Source organism: Aedes albopictus, chromosome 3 (assembly GCF_035046485.1).
Source record: "Aedes albopictus strain Foshan chromosome 3, AalbF5, whole genome shotgun sequence".
NCBI classification, from domain to species: Eukaryota; Metazoa; Arthropoda; class Insecta; order Diptera; family Culicidae; genus Aedes; species Aedes albopictus.
Genome location: NC_085138.1, coordinates 273,181,114 through 273,187,506, shown reverse-complemented (window position 1 = coordinate 273,187,506; position 6,393 = coordinate 273,181,114). Strand labels below are relative to the sequence as shown.

The 6,393-nt window shown below is 40.8% G+C and overlaps 1 pseudogene; it reads left to right on the top strand.

The window, feature by feature from the left end:
* The first annotated feature begins 4,535 nt into the window (after positions 1-4,535).
* On the top strand, positions 4,536-6,139 carry LOC134290741 (uncharacterized; annotated as a pseudogene).
* The last annotated feature ends 254 nt before the right edge of the window (positions 6,140-6,393 follow it).

Genomic DNA, 6,393 nt, shown 5'->3' with positions numbered 1-6,393 from the left:
GATCCCTAGAAGAATTCCTGGAGGAATCCACTGGGGAATTCCTGGATCAATCCCCGGGGGAATTCCCCGTGTCTCAAGACATTTTTGATGAATTTATTTCAAAGAGATTCCCGGAGGAGTTCCCGGAGGAATCCTCGGGGAAATTCCCGGAGGAATCCCCGGGGGCATTCCTGGATGAATCCCCGAGGAAATTGTTGGAGGAATCCCTGGGGGAATTCATGGAGGAATCCACGGAAGAATTCATGGGGCAATCTCCGGGGAATTCCCCGTGTCTAAAGTAATTTTTGATGAATTTATTTCAACAAGATTCCTGGAAGAATTAAAAAAGGAAGTCCTTGAGGAATCTTCAATAAAACTCTTGAAGAAATTATCGAGGGAGCTCCTAGAAGAATCATAAATAAAATTCTTGAAAAAACTTGCCATTCTCTAAAGAGATTCTCAATGTATCTTCCGGAGGAATTACCAATTCACCTCCTGCAGAGATTATCGAAATTAATCCTAGAAGAATTCTCAAAAAACACTTTTGGCGGAATTCACGAGTGAACTCCTGTGAAAGTTCTCGATGGAACTTTTGGTAAAATTCCCAAAAAGAATGGGAAGAACATCAAGGGGTTTTTATAAGAAACTTCTAGAGTAACTATTCTTAAGCAAACTCCTGAAGAAATTTCCCAAAGAACTCAAGAACTTCTGAAATGGTCCCCAAAAATACTCCTGAAAAAAATCCGGATTTTCAGGAGCATGTCCTTATATACCATATTGAAGCACACATTGTTGAGTCTTGGATGCTGTCAATTTACCATGGCCCCACGGGAAGCCTGATCCGAAATCGCAGCTTCACAGTCAACACGTTGTATGATCCCAGGCTGGTCAGATACTAGATACTACCGTAAATCCCGAACATTGTTTTGTATAAAAACATGGACCCGAAAATCAGGATTTTCCGGCACCCACGTTGATCGGACCGGTCCAAATATTATCTCAATATATAATGAGTTTGTGAGTTGAATGAATCAAAAATTTTGCAAACTAACATATTTCCTAGGTATTGCTAGGCGGGTCCCCGAAAAATCTCCTGCAGCAATTAACGATAGAATTCCTGGAGGAATTGCCGGTGGAACACTTGCAGGATTCCCTATGAAATTCCAGGATAAATTCCCAATAGAACTCTTGTAGCGTATTTCTTGGAGAAATCTCCAGTAGAACAATTGAAAGAATTCCCGAAGAAACTCCTGGGGGCATTACAAGCTAATTCTGGAGTAATTGTTAAAGTTACTACTGGAGAAACTCCCAAAGAAACATTTGAAAAAGAAAACTCTAAAACACTTCAGGAAACTTCGTAAGAACTGCTGGAGAAATTCATGAACAAACTCCTTGAAGAATTCCTGAAGAAATTAATGGAGGAATTCCGAATGGGAATACCAATACTCCTGGAGTAATTTTCAATGGAATCCCTGAAGGAATTATCGATGAAACTTCTGGAGGAATTCATTATGAAAAAAAAATCACAATGAATATTTTGCAGGAATTTCCACAGGATTTCCTAGTGTGATTCTCTATTAAACTTCTGGAGAATTTAACGATGAAAACCATGAGGAGATTATTAAGAACCCTTTGAATTCATAATAATTAATTAACAATTATTGTTGAAGGAACTACGGAATACATTCCCGGAAAACCTTTGAAAAAATCCTGAAAGATCTCAAAGAAGAACTTTTGATGCAACCTATAATAAAATTCCCTAAGAAGTATTGGAAAAATTCTCAAAAAAAACTTCTGATCCTGAACCAGGAGGATCTCCTTGAGTTCCGGGAATGTCTGCAAAAAATTATGAATTCAAAATGCACCTCATTGATCACGTTTCTCCCAACTCTTGCTTTGCGAAGCGTCTTCCGGAGGAATATAATTGGGTTTTTAAATTAAGAAAAAATCAATGATTTTTTATTTTTAAACAAAAGAGCACCTTTTTCTGAGCCGCTATGATTTTTTTCAGATTTTTAGAACTTTATTTTGGTATCTAAAATCAATTTCAAAGAGATTTTTTTAAATCACCTATTGACAGCTGGGCAACTGCTTGACAGCTCCGCTCAGTACAAAATGCGACGAGGGGTGATTCGACAAATCGCTCCCATACAAAATTCAAATTGATTTTTAAATAGGTTCCCGGGCTCCAAAATTGATGAAAATTTGGATTTCGGCTCAGTTTGGCATGCAGATTCAGAATATGGAATTATCTCAACACCACTAAAGAAGCCAATTTCTGGAAAAATCATGAAATCCAAAACAGGGAATTCCTACTAAAGGAATCTCAGAAGGGTTTCCCGTTATGAAAAGCCCATGAAATGTTTCTGCCGGAATAATTCCAGAACGAGTTGCTTCCTACAATCACTGCCGCTTGCCACAGAAAAGTTCACGAATAACCACACAAATGGTGATCGGTTTCCTGATGAAATTTCACTGTTTCCGCAAATAATCCATGTTTTTATTAAGCACACCAGCAGCCGCTGCGTATTCCGGCATTAAATTCCAAATTCCTGCAATGATTTATGCAGTACGGCTGCAGAAATCTGATTCCAATATTGATTTCGTTGAGATTCCTTATGCGCGATTAAATTCCATCACCAATGTAAACAAACGCACAACGCAACGCAGCATTGTGGGCAGTGTTTGCGTCAACGCATCCGTCTGCGTTTTTAGTACATTGACGGATCCGTTAACGCTGAAGTCGAAGTCGAAGTCGACGCAGCATTGTGGCTCCTACTTTTTAAATTTGAGACATAGAACTTTGATGTCTTTAGAAATAATATAGCATATTAAATGCTTTAAAAGTGCTCGCACTAAGTTTTCGCTAGAAATCAGTGTATTAAATCTATAGAGACAATCTTTTTCAGGTGTCACCCTAAGGGGTCGTCCATAAATGACGTAGCATTTTAGGGGGAGGAGGGAGTCCCTGGAATTAATACGAGCCATGTATTACCTTACCACCTTATGGATCAGGCTAAGGCCGGGATGGCCTCTGCTGTACATAGTAGCCGTCTCCATTCAATTTGGTCCATGGCTGTTTGTCTCCAGTTCCGCACTCTACGTAGGGTCCACAGATCTTCCTCCACTTGGTCGACCCATCTAGCTTGCTGCGCTCCACGTCTTCTTGTACCGGTCGGATGACTCTCGAGAACCATTTTAGTCGGGTTGCTATCCGACATCCTGATGACGTGACCCGTCCACCATAACCTCCCGATTTTCGCGGTGTGGACGATGGTTGGTTCTCTCAGCAGCTTATGCATCTCGTGGTTCATTCGCCTTTTTCAAGTCCCGTATTCCATCTGCACACCGCCGTAGATGGTACGCAACGCCTTCCGTTCAAAAACTCCAAGGGCCCGTTGGTCCTCTACGCCAGCGTTTGTAGATACTTCCTGTTACGGCGAACTTTATTCGATCGTTCGCCTGGCTTCACTCTTTACCTACTCTGTACCTACGTTTTCGCCATCGTCTCAAATTTACGAGCTATCATAGCGAAACCGAGCAGCTGAACGGACCTCGTGGAAATCGTCCCATTCGTGTTTACCCCCTCCCCACTCTCCTTATTACATCTTCTAACGCAATGTTGAACAGCAAGCACGAAAGACCTTGCCGTAACCTTCTGCAAGATTCGAAGGGACTCGAGAGTGGCCCTGATACTCGAACTACGCACATCACTCGATCCATCGTCGCCTTGATTAATCGTATCAGTTTATCCGGGAATTCGTATTCGTACATAATCTGTCATAGCTGTTCTCGATCGATTGTATCATACGCTGATTTGAAATCGATGAACAAGTGATGTGTGGACACGTTGTATTCGTGGCATTTCTGCAACACCTGGCGGATGGCGAACATCTGATCCGTTGTAGCGCGTTCACCCATGAATCCAGCCTGATATTGCCCCACGGCGGCATAAAATTTGAGAGAGTACCTTGTAGGCAGCGCTCAGTAGTGTGATCGCGCGATAGTTCCCGCAATCCAACCTGTCGCCCTTTTTGTAGATGAGCCATATATTGTGTATGGGAAAATAGGCAACGGGGGGAGGGGGTGTTGAAAATCGGCCAAAAAATGCTACGTCGTTTATGAACGGCCCCTAAAGTATCTGTCCAACTAGATACGGTTCTGAAATCATTGCGCATGGGATGCATCGCATGGAGAGAATATAGCAAACAATATTTTAAGCTTCACTTTTAATCCAGATTGATAAACAAAACTATCAATATTTTCAAAGCATAAGTAATTTGTTCGTAAAATGATAAAAAAAAAACTATTATCTTTGCAGTACTAAATCGAAGTCGCGACTTGCCCATGCGATGCGAAGTTTTCATGCGTTGCTAATGTCAAAGTGAAATGACAATCAATAAGTGACAGTAATGACATCTTCGCTGGAAAGAGTTGCATCCGTTTGTAAACAGAACTCTTTGCATATTCAATAATTATAAATAGTATTCGATGCCGTGAAAGACTATTTTTAATTGTACCGTGAATATACATTACATAATTTCAAGATCGGTCCCATGATAAACAATGCCATAATAAACAGCGTTCGTTGACATCATGCGAGTTCAAACACGGTGTACCATGCCCCGTTTGGGTACTACTTTCTTGGAATTTCAAGGAAAGATCTAGCGGTAATTTACAAAAAAGCTTTCTCAACCATTTGTGCCTGGATTGCAAAGTACGAAAAAGATGAGTATTTTACCCGTCAACAACGTGACCAGGTTTACAGAAAGTTTGGTCCAGTAAAGCGCCAATGGATCATTGATTTGTATCGAAGTGAAGCGGCTTTATTCTTGGAAGAAGCCAGGCAGAAGTTTCGCTTGCATTTCCGGTAAAGCATTAGCTGTTGAGCAACTTGGGTGATTTTGAGGGAGGCAGGATTTTCAAGGAAATCTATCGAAAGACGAGCGATTCAGATCCGAGATGATGAAATCGTCCGTTCTGTCACACAGATGCTTTCGATTCCATGGGATATATACAAATACAACCTTGTTTTTCTCGATGAGGTGGTGTTGGGGCCAATTCACTTTATCGGCAGACTAATGGACTGTAATATTGGTTTGGAATTAATCAACACAAGGTTTTAGAACAATATTGACGATTTAATAAAGAACCTTTTATGATGCATGTGTTTCACTTCACTGCTCTTGAAAGAATGACATGGAGTCGAATAAGATACAGAAAAAAAAACAAAAAATCTTCTTCTCGTATTGATGGTGCTGGCGCACTTCCGTTGCGTTCATCACAGTTGGCAGCGACTCGGTGACAAGAAAAAAAAAACATCGCAGCAACCGTGCTGCTGGTTTGCAGGAAATTTTCATTTTACTTCAAACCGTCCAAGGTAGAGGATAGGGATTTATCAAACAGGTGGCTTTCGACAACCGGGATATGCTCCGTATCAAGGGATATGGAGTTGTTGGAAAGAAAATTATTTTTCTAGGTAAGTTTTGTAGGAAACCACGACTATTGTTTCTATGTTTTCTGGGGTTGATTCTGATAGTTGAGAGTATTTGGACAGAGGGAACTTTCAACGGGGCTGTTTTTCTATAATTGCAAGAAATTTGCTTTAAATAACCCCCAAGTTGAGCAATATCCAGGGTTCAATTCTATCTGGATCATGGATGAAGAAAAAATTATTGTGATTCAAATATTATTATATACTTACGATCGATCGGAATCATTCCGGTATTTCTCCCTCCCTATTGCCCATTTTTCAACCCAATTGAGATTGCTTCCGGGTTGATGAAACGGCATTTGCGAAAGACACATCACGAAAACTCACCTATTTTGTGCATATGCGTAACTAGGTCATGGCTCTAGGGGGGGGGGGGGGCAAGGCCATGTCGATGAAGATTTTTTATACTAAAATGATACTTTTCGCCTGAATTGCGTGATTTTTTTCCAAAATGGATTATTCTGGAGGGGGCCAGGCCCCCCCTGGCCACCCCCTATTTACGCCAATGATTTTGTGGGATGTTTTTGACACAGTCAATCAATTCAAAAACTTCTCATCTAAAGGCATATTCAAACACTGTGGATACTACGCAGGAGGAGTTTTCTCACCAGAAAGGGATTAAATCAGGATACAAAAAATATGGATTTTAACATTACGCCACATTAACGTTATAATAGTTATTTATGCAACAAGTTGCAAAATGATGATTTTTTCAGCACGAGTCGTACGTTTATCCAAAGAGGCTTGCCGAGTTGGATAAATACGACAAGTGCTGAAAAAATCGAGTTTTGCAACGCGTTGCATACATCATTTTTTTGCAATTATGAAAAATACCCTTCAGTACGATCATTTCTGACTGCTCAAACAGAGGTGTCAGCTAAAACCACGTGCGAGCATCCATGCGCACAAGTCCATTTTTT